This window comes from Agelaius tricolor, unplaced genomic scaffold (genome assembly GCF_023055355.1).
Source record: "Agelaius tricolor isolate 1412-34295 unplaced genomic scaffold, bAgeTri1.0.p SCAF_2, whole genome shotgun sequence".
In the NCBI taxonomy this organism is placed as follows: Eukaryota; Metazoa; Chordata; class Aves; order Passeriformes; family Icteridae; genus Agelaius; species Agelaius tricolor.
Window position 1 is genome coordinate 55,873,482 of NW_027269262.1, and position 16,524 is coordinate 55,890,005.

Sequence of the window (16,524 nt, forward strand, 5' to 3'; positions counted from 1 at the left end):
TGGCTGTTTCTAAAATACAGTGCAAATGCATATAATTTTCTGGATAGCCAACTGTTGAAAGGAAATATGCTTTAAAAGGCACTAAAAAAACTTAAAAGAAAAATTAAAAAATAAAAAAAACCCACCCCTAAGCTGTGTGATGAATAAGTAGTAGGGCTCCTCCAGACCCAGGTGCAGAGAATAATTTAATTCTCCTACTCCTTCAAAATAAATTTCATGAGAAGACCACATTTAATCATAAGATACATATTACTGAAGGCAGCGATCCTATCTCCCACCGCCACCTTGTATCAAAGCCTATAAACCTCATGTTCAAGCCACACTGTAGTCTTAAAGAAAGGCTGTCAATCCCTGACATCTGTAAGGTTGCAGCCATCTGGAGCTCTATTTATATGTTGAGATGTGCATCAGGCACAGAGGCGGTTACTTAATTACAGCATCTCCAACAGTCACTGTGTTCTTAACAGCTCTCACACTCAGCTGCCGGTCAGCACAGCAAGCCTTTTCCACTCAACCCAAGAGCCAAGCTGCAATCCTGCAGAGCAGCCAAGACACATTCCTAAACCCCTGCTTCCCAATTCACTAAAGAGGAATTTCAAAAGTCAATAATTCAGTATTTCATAGTCTAAGAGGCTTCTTCCTTCCTTCCCCTCCTTTAAGATGAATCATTTTATATATTACTAACCTAATACTTCAGTTACATATGGGCCATCATATTCAGAGTTGCTCCTACAACTCTGAATTACATGGAAGCTCCTCATTCAGCCAAGTAGGTGCTGCAATGCCTTCAGGAGTCCTCAGCAACATCAAGGGTGAAAGAGCAGATCAAAAGCAAATCTGGGCAGGTAAGAAAACACTGTGCATTGAAGAGTGCTTTGAAATCGGTGTGGGCCAAAACAATGCAGCTTCTCACAAGTTCAGACAAAACTTACACTGAATTTTAGGAACGCGTTAGTTTCAAACATGTTCATAAGACAACAAGCATATGATCAGGCACTGGGTCATGAATACATATGGATGTGATTATAAAGCTTCAAATCTGATGGTTAGCATCTATTCACGTTGCTATTTTCACTGATTTGAGGAGCTGCCAAAACACAGCCCATATAAAAGACCAGACAAAAGCTCTCCTCTTCCAATAGTAAATACAATTTTACCCTATTTTTCAAAACCTCGCATTTCTTACATGATAAAAAGTGAAACTTATGTGCCTCAGTTAACAGGTACAAGCCAGAAAACAAACCTAGGATTTCTGACAATCTTATTGCTAGGAAACAGCCCACAGCCTGCAGAAGTATCCCTTCTCTTTCTTTCTTTTCTTTTTAATTGATGGAAACAAGTCTTTCCACAGCTGTCTGCGCCTTACTTTTGACAAAGTTAACTGAAGGTTTTGTCAGATTTTTCTTTTTTAAATGTATAATTTTGCCATTTGAGAGCATTTGTGGAGTATAAGCCTCCCTTGAATTACAGAGACTAATACATTCTCTTTGCAAAGATTGGTACTCTCAGGTACATGGAGCTTCAGGTGGTTTTATTCAAGTTACTGACTTGACTCCATAGTGGTGGGAAGCTTCTTCCTGTAGGTACATACTCTTTAAAATAATTAGCATGTAAAATCCTCCAGTGTTGGCAAACAATTCTGCAAGAAACAGACAACAAAAAATTCATTCTTTCTTATACCCAACTCAGACAAGTCACCAACACTTCTTCCACTAACACCCTCTCTGAAACAAGAACACAAACTCTGGAACACAAACAAAAAGCGCACCAGACTTATTCCCTTTCTTCAGCCAGTTCTTCTTCTGCTCCTTTCCCTGCATCAACTTTCAATGGTGCAACTACCTGTATATCTGTGGAATAAACTGGATGACTTTGCTGTAGTAAGTTAGAAACACCATACTTCTCCAGGATACTGATTGCTCAAATTGGTTCCATGATCTGGTTCATTACATAACTCCACAAACTACAATCAACTAAGGCTGTTGAGAAAAGCCAATGAATACAGAGGTTACTCAACATCAGAACCATCATTTAAGAAGACAAGTGAAAATTTTCAGAAGGCATCATTCATATTTCTAACTCCCTTGCCATCCTCAGTTACTAACAGATCACTTCTTAGAAACCTAGTAAAAAAGCCCAAATCAGTACCCTCCCAAAAAGCAGGCTAAGATAACTTACAAATTTGCAATCACTACAGATGCATCCAAGGACAGAGTTTCTCAAAATTTAGTCCAAGAGGCCATTTCCCCGTTCTTCCCTCTTCAGATACAACATCCTAATGCTGCAACTTTTTTTTTTTTTTTTTTTTTTTATTTCTTGCTTTATTTTATATGGAAAAGAGAAAAATCTTGGCCAGAACCTTTTAAAATATGAAAATACAGAACATAGGACTGATTAAATGGCATTTACTTCACAGGAATGAAAACACTACAGATGGAAAAGAAAGTCAAAGACTGACAATAATGAAATGTAAGGCAAGTAAAGATTCTTGTGATTTAGTCTGACTGCCTACATAAAAATCACAGGTTCTTCCTTAATTGCTATTCATAAGCAATCAGATTTTAAAAGAACGATTAAAGTTTTCTAGTAATAAGGAAATCCTCTACCATCTTGGTAAACTGTTTAATTGCTTTGCAACTTTACAACTTGTTTCAAACTTTTCTTATCCTACATTAATTATAAAATCATTATTTGAACTTTCAAGATCTAAAGATAGAATTTATCAAATTTCTCTTTTTTAAGTTACTTATAACTCATATGTCACCTACCAACCTCCTCATATTCATCAACCTTCTTTTATTTCCAGTGGTATATGAAAGTAAAGGACCATCAGCAAGATGCAGAGCTGATATAAGCTCCAGTCTCCCTAGGTATATATATTCAGAAATGTCAAGATTCTTCTCAGATCAATTTATCAACTCTTTTTGGATATCACACATTTACAAATCACCTTCGTATCTCTACTGGCAACAGTGCGAAAGAAGATAACAGCAATGTCCTGAGAAATGAGAAAAACCTGCAGGATAGTTTGCAGAATATTAAATTGCCTCTAATCTCAAGAAGGTGTTTTCTAATCTTCATCTACCCTTCTTCACCTTCCTGGAATATAAATCATTGGCAGCTTATAACAGCTAACAACGTGCACCAATAAATTCTTTTAGGCAGTTTTACCAATATAAGAACTATAGAATCACCAAAGAAACTCCAGAGAAAACCACAACTTACAATGACTGAGGTATTACAACTATATTCCTGCCTTATTGAACCCTGGTTGTGCTGTTTAGAGCCATAACATGCATGTGAAAATGCTGTGACAATACATTTGCTTTTTGAAATGTACAGATATTTTACCACCAAGCCTTTCATTTAAAAAGGAAAGTTTATACACTACCCCTCCCCCCCTTCATTCAGAAAGAACTGAGAATTTTGAGTCATATTTTCAAACCATTCACTGGGTGAGAATCAAGTTTCTTTCAATCAGTAGACTACACAAGTACTTGTGAAGAATATTTTTAAATAGAGAAGTCATCTTGAATTTACTAGTAGAACACTTACAACATAAGCAGAATGTATTAGAAGACAGCTTCTAGTCCTGTTACACAATATATTCTTATGTAAGAATCTTCCCTTCATCTGAATTTAATAAAAATACACACTCTGGAGGATGGAAGAATAACTATATAAACAAAAGCAGCATTTTGTCAGTATAACCTGTTTATCCTAAACCAACTACAATAAATAAGGGTCAAATTTTCACACTTTTGATGTACCAGCACAGCTACTTGGCCTCAACAAACTCAAAATAAAGTTCAAGATAAACCACCGACATTGAAAGCCCCTGCAATATCAGAAAAAACACTATTCAAATGATAAAGAGCAAAAAGTACTGCAGCAGTAACTATAACACAAAAAGAGCATAACATGTTCAATCATAGAACTAAATCAAAATAGAAGTTGGGAACTTAAAAACAGCTACCTCAAACATTCAAAAATCAGACCTCAGCAAAGTGCAATTCTTACAGAATTTATATTTTTGCTTTGCTGAGGGTGGTATGACTTTTTGAATCTATGATGTAAGTAAAACTCTCCCTATAATTAGTTCTCCAATACTGCATTCTACCTCTAAAATACATACAGTTTTCAATCTGTTCAAAAAGAAAACAGCATACTGGCCTGTCAAATACATCTTCAAAAAAATAATGAAGATTGATGTATCATACAGATATTAATTCCACCTAACCCCTCCAAATAAAAGCAACAGGCAATCAAAATACTGAACATACTATTTCACTATTGCCACCACAGCTTTCCTACTCTCCTGAAACAGCAAAAATTCTGTTTCAAAAGAAAGTCTTAAGAGGCAAGAAAATATGAGTTATTTCATAAAGAGAAAATACGTCCACGTTCTGAAGTCAGTTAAAATATCCTTAGAACATGACTTAGGCAGAGCTGCTCTGAAATATTCACTCACCACTCTTCTCATTGATCCTATAGCATTACACAACAAGACAGATGCAGGACACTTGGAACCCAACTACTCAACAAAGCAGTTTCACATTTTACTTTCCATTAACAAGTAATTTACATAGGTCAGAAAGAAATTCATACAGCACTCAAACAAGCCTTTTTTTTAACTTATTTGTACTAACTCATAGCAAACAGTCCACCACATTCTACCACAGTTTATTTTCTAGATGCACAAACTACCAGAGCTTTATATATAGCACGCCATAAGCGTTTCACCTTGATGCGATAAAGACAGCAGGCCCAGCTGCAAAATCTCTTTCCAAAAGAAACTGTCAACATCTTGGATGGACATAAAAAGCTACACTAAGCTGTTGCTTGAGCTCAGAACCCTTCTGAACCATGGACAGCAAACCTGAACAACTAAAGGAAAATACACACTTGGAGACGGACACAAGAATAGCAAGAACTGCCCTGACAGCCTTGGTTTTTCTCCTGACCAGCCCTGTCTCAACCTATGAACATAAATGTGGTAACAATAAATTTGTTTAGATACTTCTATTGACAACTTCCAATAACTAGTATTGCAAAATTATTCATGTATTATTAACAATACAGTTATGCTTGAATCCTATTAGAAAACACAAAGCATATCCACTTCCAACCCTGCTCACAAATTGAAAAAATTTTAGAGTTGCTTTGTGGCCATGATGTCTTCCAACTTGTCTTTCAACTGAACTACATTAAAAATACTAAAATTTAAATTAAAACAAAATAAAGAGTGGATCTGCACGATGAATTAACTCATAAATAAACAAGTGACTGTCTCAGTAACCACAGAATGTTAATTAGCTGACAAAAATAATTGCTAGCAATTTCTTTATCACCATTAATTGTGCTATAGGCTTTTACAACACGCAATTCATGTGAAGATCTTTCAACTTGTACACCAAAAACATTACTCTGGCAAATCAGCTAGAAAACAGGCACTCTGTAATTTTTGCAATTGGATTAGTAATTTACATATTAATGATTTTTTTTTTTGTGTGTTTGGTATCACTGCATTCAATCACATCCTGCAGTACAATACAATATTATTATGTAAGCTGGCATCTTGTAATCAAGTGTTTGCTACTCAGTAATACTGATTAGCAACTCTGCACCAGAATGCTACCTATTAATAGGCTCCTTGAAAGTAGTAAGGTATTAATTGTTTTTACCCCTCCTCATCTTCAGAAACCGTTCATATAATGTCACTGAGATGTGGACCAAAAATCAGGAGCACAACTTTCTTGAGCAATATTGCAAATGCAGAAGGAGACACATGACTGCTTGGGCACTATCCAAATGACTGAAGTAGCTCATGTAACAACTGGGTACACACACTGTAGTTTTTCATTTTAACTAGTTTCCCCTTTACCTCAACATGCTAATGAACCCATCCTGGGCAATTTAAGTCTCAAGACTCTCACACCACTCTTTCACAGAAAGTAACTGCTAGTTTAAAAGCAAATAAAGACTTAAGGACACACTGATAACATAAAGAAAAATTCTTTCCAGTGATTCCACTGTAACTGCCACTCTTATCAAAAACAAATCAACTTGTGCTACTGCCTTATCCCCAACATACACTCAGTCCCCTATTTAAAAAAAATAACTGAATTTCAGTTTAGAAATTGTTTTCTGCCTTAGTTTCTGCAAGGCCATGTAACAGCTGTGTTCAGACAACATGCAGGGACACACCGTTTTTTAAACAGACACCACAAAAGACCTCAAAATAACCCTTGCCCTCTTCTCCAGTCAGAGCACAAGTCTGCTGCATACACTTCTAATTATAAATATAGTAACCTGACAAGGGGAGAGAGACAGCCCCTTGGACACGATCTCAGAAACTACTAACCCAAATCTGTGCTGAGCACAAGCCTAGAGCAACACAATTGTGGCCAAGATAGATTACTATTTTACAATCTACAAAAGAAACAGCTACTTGTACAGAGTGGACAACAATAATGGACTTCCAAAGCACAATTAGGTCTACCTTACAATAATCCACTATCCCAATAGAACCCGTTTGCATTTCCTGCTCTAAAACTGGCATAGCTGAAGTCCCTTACTACATGTTCTTCAGCAAGTAATTTTCTTTACTACTTTCAGCATAATAAAATAAAGCCATTTTAAGTTCCAGGCAGCATTTAGAGTAAGTACAAATACATCCTCTGCATACTTTAATCTAAACAATGCTAGAAAGTCTAAATCCTTTCTTGTTAATATTTGCTTCTTGGCACAAAAGTTTGTCTTAGACTACAGGATAAGAGTAAGGTCATTTCTTTATGTGCTTCATCTTCTAAAAATTTCCCAAGGTACTACATACTAAATAGTTTTAAAATTCACAATGGAAATATACCATAATAGTGCACGTTTTCATTATCACTATTATTACATAGTACTTCCATGATGTATGGAGATGAACTTTTTAGAAGGGTATGTATAGAAGACAAGGAGCAATAGCTTTAAACTGAAAGAGTCTAATTTTAGATTGGATATAAGGAAGAAATTCCTTACTGTGAAGATGGTGAGACACTAGAACAGGTTGTCCAGAGAAGCTGTGGATGTCCCATGCCTGGAAGTCTTCAGGGACAGGTTGGATGGGGTTTTGAGCAACCAGGTCTAGTGGAGGGGGTCCCTGCCCCTGGCAGGCAGGTCAGAACTAGATGATCTTAAAGGTGCCTTCCAACCCAGGCCATTCTATAATTCTGATTCTATTTATAGTGTTATTCCTCACAATACTTCTCAGCTGTATAAAAGTCAACTGTCTGAAACATGTTTTTCCATCCTTGCCATTTCTCCAGCAACGCTGAGGTACCTTTTACCATACAGTTAAACACACACCTCCAGAAGTGTAAGTCCTTCCATAAACCCAACAGCACAAACTACTTCTGACACACATATATGTGAATACAAGGAAAAAGGACCAAACCTCAACCTCCTCATTCTTCCCCACAAAGAATTAAAGGTGAAAGCTTTAAATATGAACCACAAGAAGTGGCTCATGGCCAGGACATACCATGTAATTACTTCAGACAAAAACATATGACACAAGAGAAAAAAAAGCTATGGTCATATGAGGTCTAAACTAACATTTCTGCATTTCTTGAGAGCAGACATGACTTTTTATTTCATGTCTAGATGATGTTAAGTAAGAAACACGAACATTACAAAGGTCAGCTCATTTAATTCTCACAGCATTCATATTTGTATTTCTACCTCTGGATCACTGGCAGCCAGTACTTTTGGGGGTCAGTGAGAAAGAAAAGCGAGCACTGATCCAAAGAACATCCTGCAAGCCTACTACAGAGCCGTAAGAAAAAAACCGAAGGGACAATTCATTACAGGACACATGCTTCCTCGGGAGCAGGACCAAGTAAACAACCGAGGGAGAGGCAGAACAACGTTTGTAAACACTCAACGCTTCTGCACCGTGCTCGCCCGACCGCCGCCGACGGCGAGCACGGAGGCGCTGCCAGGCTGAGTCATTCCTTGTAGTAACTTCACCGCGAATCCCTCGCCCTGGCAGCGGAGCCCTGGGCAGGCAGGAGCACCCCGGCCCGCCCGGCGCTGCTCCCCTCTGACGCCGGGCAGCCGCCGCCCCACCCCCCCAGCAGCTGCGCTGGGGTCACTCCGCGGCCCCGGCACCGGCCGCGGGATGATCCCGGTCCTCCTCGACCCCCGCTCCGCCGCCTCCCAGTTCTTTGTCGCCCGCCCCACGGGTACAGCCCCGCGCCCAGCGCCGGGACCGCCGCCCCTCGCCAAGGCCGCCCTCCCGGTACCGGAGTCCCCGCCTTCCCCGCGGCTGGGAGGGGCTGAGCGGGGCGGCGGGGGGAGCCCGCACGTCCCCGGCAGCGCTCGGCACTCACCCCCGGGTCCCGCGCGGGCAGCGCCGCTCATCCTGCGCCGGTGGCGGCGCGTCCCCCCCCCCGCGCCGCGCGGCCGGGCCCGGCGGCTCCGCGGGGGCGCGCAGCGCCTCGGCGGGGCCCGCGGCCGAGCGGGGAGAGGCGGCGAGCGGGGAGAGGCGGCTCGGCGGGGCGGGCTGGGGGCCGCGGGGAGCGGGGGAGCCCTGCCTGGGGCGGCCGCCGCCGCCGCCGGTGTTTGTTGTTGTCGTCAGCCGCTTCCGGCGCGAGGGCTGCCGGGAGGGGGCGGCGCGCGGGAGGGACCGCGCGGCGGAAGCAGCGGCGGCGGCGCGCGGGCCCGGGCGGACGCAAGCGGGAGTGGTTGGGGTGGAGGGGCCCGGGAGGGCTCCTGTTCCAGCCCCGCTGCCCACGGCAGGAACACCGTCCGCTAGACCAGGCTGCTCAGGGCTCGATCCACCCCAGCCCGAATATTTCCAGGGATGTGTTCAAGATCTTGCCACCTTACCTGTTTCTTATCAGTGTCACACTAAAGAATTTTCTGCTAGTGTCTAATCTAAACCTACTCTTTTTCAATTTAAACACATTCACCCTGTCCCCGCATGCCCTTGTAAACAGTCTTGACCCGTGTTTCCTCCCTCCTTCCTTCCCTTGAGATACTGGGAGGCCACAATCAGGTCGCCCCGAAGCCATCTCTTTTCCAGGCTGAACAACCCCAGTTCTTTCAGCCTTTCCTCGCAGGAGCAGTACTCCGTCCCTCTGATCAATTTGATGGCCTCCTCTGGACTCCCAACAGGTCAAAGTCCTTCCTTTGGTGGCACCCCGGAGCTGGATGCAGCACTGCAGGTGGGGTCTCACCAGAGCAGAGGAGCAGAATCCTCTCCCTCGTCCTGCTGGCTGCTCTGCTTTTGATCCAACCCAGGAACATGATTGGCATTTGGAAGTCAGGCCCGTGGCCTTACCCGAGTGGGGGGTGTATTCAATTTCATTTTAATCTGGGATGACAAGAGGTCAAAAGTTTAGGAAATCTACAGAGAGGTTAAAATATATGTCCTGTGTGTTTTGAGTTTTATTGTAAAGAGATATACTGAAATAACTTACATGCTTCACTGACATTTGGAATTATAAAAAGAAGTCTTAAAAAAGAGATGGTTTTAGATGACACTTTCTTATGCTCTGCACAAATAGAAAAATGTCAGCTTCTACTAGAGAAACTTATCAAACACTTTTGCTATAAATGTAACTTACAACTACAGGGCTACCAGTTCCTACCAAACTTCTAGGTATCACCTGTCACTTAAAGAAAGTGAGATCACCATGGCCAGTCCAACCAAAGGATGTGTCTATTTCCCAAACACACAGGAATTTTTTAAAGACCAGAAGTTGACACCTGCTAGCAAGGATAAACTAGAAAGAAATAAAAAGAGAAGGATTCATAGGATGGGAATCGGGGGCTCTCTGTCACTATATTCTTTTTCCTGCTAAAGGCATTGACTATTATTTCAGCATTTAAAATGATGGCTGTTTGCATTTCCTGTTGCTAGGCAGAATTTAGCAAATGTTCAATTCATCCCTGTGCCAGCAAGTGAGGGTGGCCCCAGGTGCACTCACTGTCCAGGCTGGACTTCCATCCCCCAGGGATGGGCCCTTGGAGAGCTTTTGACATAAAGCAGTCCAGGAGCTGTGGGATGGGAACTGACCTCTTATTCCTGTTGAGAAAACAAAAGTAAACCTCACACACATCACTTTTAGTTTCTGTTTTATTACAAGTTTCTTTAGAGGTTTAGCCCACAGAACTTTTATTTGGGATGAGGACATTTCCACATAAATTAGAGAAGAGTGAATTTGAGAGGAGTACATGTAAGAGGCTTGTTTGACTCAGAGATCCCGGAGAGGATCCCAATGCTGGCATCAAGAACATCCTCTAGCCAAGATCCCTTGAGAACACCATACAGCTGGACTGTACTTTCTCTGCTGCCTACCTTTACCTCTCCTTCCATAACATACACCACAGACAGTAAGTCATGGCAAAGCAATGCTGTGGCCAGGGTATATTCAGATATAGAATATACTCTGCACATAAGAGGAGAATTGCAAAAAAGAGTGCAAGCATGTCATGGTCCCAAGCACAGGAAGGACATCAACATGCTGGAAAGAGTCCAGAGGAGGCCACCAGGTTGAGTAGAGGAATGGAGGATCTTTCCTATGAGGAAAAGCTGTGAGAATTTCCTTTGTTCATCCTGGAAAATAAAAGGCTTTGGGGTGACCTAATTGTGGCCTTCCATACCTTAAGGTACTTCTCACAAGCTGGAGCAAGCTTATGGTTTTCACAGTAAACTTGTAGTAGCCACCTCTGCTATGTTGGAGAGCTTCCTGCCTGTTTGACACATTAAAGACTATGTTGAATAGTCACAGCCTGTCCAGACAGGAATTTCTTGGCCTTTTAAAAAAAGCCCCCAGTTGCCACCTTGTGGAACCCCATAAACAAGTACTCCCCAACTCTGCAGCTTGTTGGGAGATGCATCCAAATTCTGAAAGACACCTTTGACACTTCAGACTACAACAATAAACGGAGGAGGGAAGACAGCAGTACTCAAACAGATGTAATGGAATGGGAAGTATAATACAGAACAAGTGGCATGCATGCTATTGTCAGAAGTCAAGAAAAAAAACCCAAAATTGTGATGTTTGGTAAGCCTGAAGCACAAATAAGTATCATTAAAATTCTCTTGAGGAGAAACTGCTGAGAGTGACCTCCTGAAGTTTGAGAAGCTGACATTGGCAAGAGAAGCAGGAGCATCTCTTCAAGCATTGAAGTGGCAGTGCCGACAGGGCTTGTAGTTTTCTGGCAAAGAACCTCTGCCAGTCAGGCTCTCAACAATTGCATAAAGTGAGGCTTCAGGCACTTAAGCATGGTTCTGGTTTTTACAGCACGTGTTGGACAACTGTTGATTGATTTGAGAGGCAGCTCAGGCAGGACTGAAGCAGGAACTTCAGTTCTGGGGAGTAAGCAAAGTGCTGCTAGCAGAGCAGGTTGTTCTGGCTTGTTCTTGTAACATTTCATTATGTTGCTTCCTCTCAAAGTGTTCCAGAGCCAGTTCATGCCAAACAACTAATTACAGGGTTTTTTCATGAGCCTGTCTGAACAAAACCTAAAATGTAGCATTATCTTCTATCCTAAAAAAAAGCATTTTATGAAGAAGTTTTTGCTCTAGGATATACAAAAAGAAAGCATTGAATCAGGGTTACTGAGAATTCTTCACTTTTTCAAGGTGCTGTACAAAGTGTACAGAATTCTTTCAAGATACTGTTTAGGATCCACCTATACTTTTTTTTCACATTCTGTAAAATAACCAGGAAGGTTGGAGGGGTTTTTCCACTGTGTGCTTTTAATTTTGGGTGCTAAATTTGGCATACCAAAGAATATGTCTCTTAAACTACATATTTATGCAGCTGTAGTCAGAGAGCAAAAAGAGCAGGCTGCTCTTTAAGGGAAAGCAAACTGGGAGCCAAGGCTGGCAGCAAGGGGCACTCTCATGGACAAGGGGCACAGTCCCACAGTATCAGTGAGTTCTGGTGACTGTTTTTCTGTACAATTGTTATCTGCATGCTGGTAAGGGACTGGTACTGTCAGTATTTATTTAGTTCCAAATGTACTTCAGAACCCACATCTTCCTATTTTCTTTAGCTCTGCTTGCCAGAAATTCGCCCTGTGTACTTCTGCTTTCTGCACTGCTGTCTCTTGGTTTAACCCCAGCCAGCCACCAAGTACCACAAAGCTGCTTGCTCACAGAGTTCCCCTCTGTGGTGAGATGTGGAGGAGAAGCAGGAAATAATTGTAAAACACATGAGTTGAGATAGAAACAGTTTAATAATTAAAAATAAATAAATAAATAATAATTATAGAGACAACAAAAAGAGAGATGAATAAAACCTGACCAGACAAGTGATGCCTAAATCAGTTGCTCACCACCCACTGACAGATGCCCAGCCCTGCCTGGATCAGTGATCAGCCCCTCCCAGCCTTAACTCCCCCCAGTTTATATTCAGGTCGGCTGTCCCAGCCATTCTCCCTCCTGGCTTCTTGTGCACCTGCTTATTGCCAGAGCATGGGAAATTGGAAAGTCCTTGACTTGGGATAAGCCCTGCTTAGCAACAACTAAACCATCAGTATGTTATCAACATTATTCTCACGCTAAATTAAAATCCACAGCACTGTACCAGATACTAAGAGGAAAGTTAACTCTGCCCCAGTCAAAACCAAACACATTGCTATCTTCATCAATTTCCCTTGATTTTTGTTTTGTTGGGGTTTTTTTTGTTTGTTTGTTTTTTCTTTTTCCCCTTTTCCAAATACTTAAAAACAGCTATATTCATTCCTCTGCTAGGTCAGGCTAATGCTTTAAACCCAAGTTCCTTCCTTCTCTGTTGATGCTTTGTGGCATCTTGCAAAGTGATCTTCAACAAGTATTTGTTTTCAATTTAAGACTCCCTCCAACTAAACAACCACTTCAGAAACCAATATTTTTAAAGGACAAAGTACTGTTCTGACCTGGAATACGCAAAATGAACAGCAGTATCCAACAACACCAGTGCTCCTGCGTGTTTTGAGAGAGGCTTCAAGAACTTAGATTATCCTTTAACGTAGCCTGGCAGTCCATGGCAAACACCAAGTCCTGTCTCATCTCTTGCTTCTTTTTGAGAGCACTGACTGGTCCATAAGCAATCACTAATTTGTTTTTGAATGGTCGGTGACTCAAGAACAGCTGATGCCATTTTGAAAGCATGCCACTCCCTCTGACCTCGTTATGGATCATTCCTAACCAGTGATTTTAACATCGTGTGGCTTCCCAATGTTTCAGTAGTTCTGACTACACAAGTTTTAAATTCACAAGTGATTTTTCTTGTTTTCTGTGAGAGCTTCTTGCAGGAAGGGAATAGTTAGGTTCAATTTAACATATAGGTCATGAGATCAGTTCTTGGTCCTGTGGAGAAATATGCAAAGGGCATTTAAATCTCAGATTAAAAAGTTAGAATGGACGTACCCTCAGAAGTGGTTAAGGACAAAAGCTCTCAAGGGGAAACATGCAGCCTGAATCATCCTGTGAAAATCCCTTGTTGTGCATTTTCATTTAAGAGGCTCCATTTGTATAAGGGACCTTCCAATACCACCACTTCTCAACACTCAGATGAGTACAACAAGGTCAAACAAGCATTACAGTGTAGACTACGTAGAACAGTAATATTGTTAGTAATATTTATAGAAAGTTATAGCTGTGTAAGCATTACTGAATATTTAGTGTTACTGAGAATAGAATTCCCATTCTTTACTGTCTGTCAGCTTTGTTTTTTTATATTAAAGCACTGAAGTCATGTTCATAGAATCTTAGAATGGTTTGGATTGGAAGGGACATTAAAGATCGTCTACTTCCAACCTCCTGTTGTGGGTTGGGACACCTTCAACCTGACCAGGTTGCTCAGAGCTCCATTCAACCTGGCCTTGAATGTTTCCAGAAATGGGGCATCCACCACCTCTCAGGAAGGCTATTCTATCATTTTAAAACCTTTGTTGTAAAAAACTTCTTTCTTATATCTTAGAGCTTTAATAAGGACTGGAGTTGAGGAGACACTAGCGAGCAAATTGCTATTAGTCATAGGCAAATTGCTATTAGTCATAGGTATTCCATTTTTCCTCTTTTAAAGGGAATTGGTCCCTCTTTCCCAGTCAGTGGGAACTTCACTGGAGTGCCAAGACTTCTCAAATATGATGGAAAGTACCTCAGCCACTTTCTGTGAGTTCTCTCAAGACTCATGCATGCAACTTATCAGGTCCCATGGACTTTTGTATCTTCAGGTTCCTTAGATGGTCTCAAATCTGTTGCTCTGCTACAGCTCGTAGTTCTTCATTTTTCCAGTCCCTGCCTTTACCTTCTGCAATTCAGGTGGTGTGGCTGGAGCACTTGCCAGTGAAGACTGAGGCAAAAAAAAAATCCACTGAGTACCTCAACCTTCTCTATTTCCTGGGTAACCAGCTTCCCCATTCCCTTCTGGAAAGGACACACATTTTCCTTAGTCTTCCTTTTACTACTTTTGTACTTATAGAAGCTTTTACTGTTGTCCTTGAGATCCCTAGGCAGGTTTAATTCTTTCAGGCCTTTAGTTGTCCTAACCTTATCCTCGGTTGCTGGGACAATTTGCCAGCATTCCTCTCAGGTTCCTCACTTCCACCCTCTGTTGGCTTCCCCTTTCTGCTTTTGTCCAGGAGCTCCTTGTTAATCTCTGCAGGTCTCCTTGTTTATATATAAAAGCATGGTTTTAAAATTTAAGTTTAATTCCTGCTAACAAAAAAATATTATGTATGCAGATATTTCAGTTGAAGAAGATATACCAGGAATTTGTTTGGCCTGTACTGCTAGAAACTTGATATATTTTTCTTTTTACAGTCATGAAAAAAAATATACTGTCCCCATTTACAAAATAGCATTTTAATGATCTTCTGTTCACAGATGAAATACTCTGATCCTTTCATCATTCACATCACTCACTCTCCTGCTTTGGTAACCATAAAGACAGAATCTGTAAACAAGGGATAGAAGCTTCAGCTTCTCCCTTAGCCCTGCATGCCAGTGGACCTGTCTCTCACTATAACCCATGGAACAGTATGGGAATCCAGATCCAAACGGCAGTGCTGTGCCAGGACCAGGGGTTTTAGGCATCTCCAGCTGAAACCACAGGCCACAAGCCAGCCAGCATCACAGCAGCTGGCCTGGAAATGTACCTCACCAAGCACTCCAGAGAGTTAAACTCATATGCTTCTAGATTATGTCCACTACTTCTATATTTAGCTTTTAATGTGCAGTCTATTTTTAGAGGTTAGAAAAGTATGGTTATATTTAATCTGAGTCACTAATTTAGACATTTGGGGGTTTTTTACATTTTGTTAGTAAGTACTAATTGCCTTTTTTAAATAAGCATCTAAATTCCCCTCTCCTTCCCAACCTTTCTAGTAATGCAAACTAGAAATTTATGATACCAAAACTCTTTGTTTAATATGTTTTATTAGCATATTTAAATAAACTACAAAGAGCCTTAAACCAAATAAATAAAACCCACTTTGTACTTACATAAAGATGAATTGCTAACTGAAAATAGAATCTGTTAACATATTGAATACTATTTGTCCTTTGTTCTGCTGACTTGTACTATTCAGTGCTTTTCCTTTCACTTTTATTTCTGAATGGAATAGAAACAAAACCATCTTGCTTTTTTTGCAGCTCCCAGGGTCTCAATTCAAAGAATTAGTCACTGACCTCAATTTACAGAGTAAACTGAAATGATGAACTAAGTATACTGAAATGGTGATTCTTTGCATTTCCAGAAGAGACTATACCTTTCAAATATTCCTAAATACCTAGCTACATTATTTTAAAAGATACTGTAGGAGTAGACTAATTTAAACTAGGTTTTAAATCATTTTCCAAAAAAAAAAAAAAAAAAGAAAAAAGAAATCTGACTATTCTGAGTGCACTTGCATTCATTACTCATTCTTAGGAGCTTTTTTATATTCATTGATGAGCTCAGGCGTGGGTGCTGGTGGAGTCCTCTTTCAGAGCTTTGCAGCCTTGGAATCTGCTCTTCACTTGAGCTTTCCAACACAGCAGCTCAGATGGTTTCTGCTTTGATTGCATCATTTATGTTTCCTATGCATTTTAAAAGCATGTATAAATTGTTCAAATCTGTGTAGACAGGGAATTCTTTAGATAGATGGAGATTGTGGTAGGCTCTTTTGCAGTTAGAAATACCAAGGCTCTTAAATTAATGTCTTTCTAAAATAAATTTCTAAAATTATCTCATTTAGTACATTTTTATGGCTGTGTATGAAGGACAACCAAATAGAAACTGACACATGCAAATCTCTTCTACTGAAATAAGCAAGTTAGAGGTAATAGAGATCAATACTTGCCTAATTATTTGAGCACAGGAAAGAAAGAAAGAAAAATTGTGTCAAAACTGTAGAGCCAAGTCTGGCTGCCTGGAGGGCCTGGTGATGTAGATTTCCAGGCTGACTGCTGCAATATTGGCTGGCTTGTGGCTTGAGGTTTCAGCTAGAGATGCCCAAAATCCCTGCTCCTGCTTACTTCCTTGAAGACTGGTT

The 16,524-nt window shown here is 40.8% G+C and overlaps 1 protein-coding gene across 2 annotated transcripts in view; it reads right to left on the reverse strand.

The window, feature by feature from the left end:
• Window positions 1–8,647, reverse strand: part of RB1CC1 (RB1 inducible coiled-coil 1) — a 65,913-nt gene extending 57,266 nt beyond the window's left edge. For both annotated transcript variants that reach the window (XM_071419413.1, XM_071419403.1), the window contains exon 1: window positions 8,379–8,647. The gene's annotated coding sequence lies outside the window, so the exon portion shown is untranslated. The remainder of the gene's footprint in view (window positions 1–8,378) is intronic.
• Window positions 8,648–16,524: the final 7,877 nt, after the last annotated feature.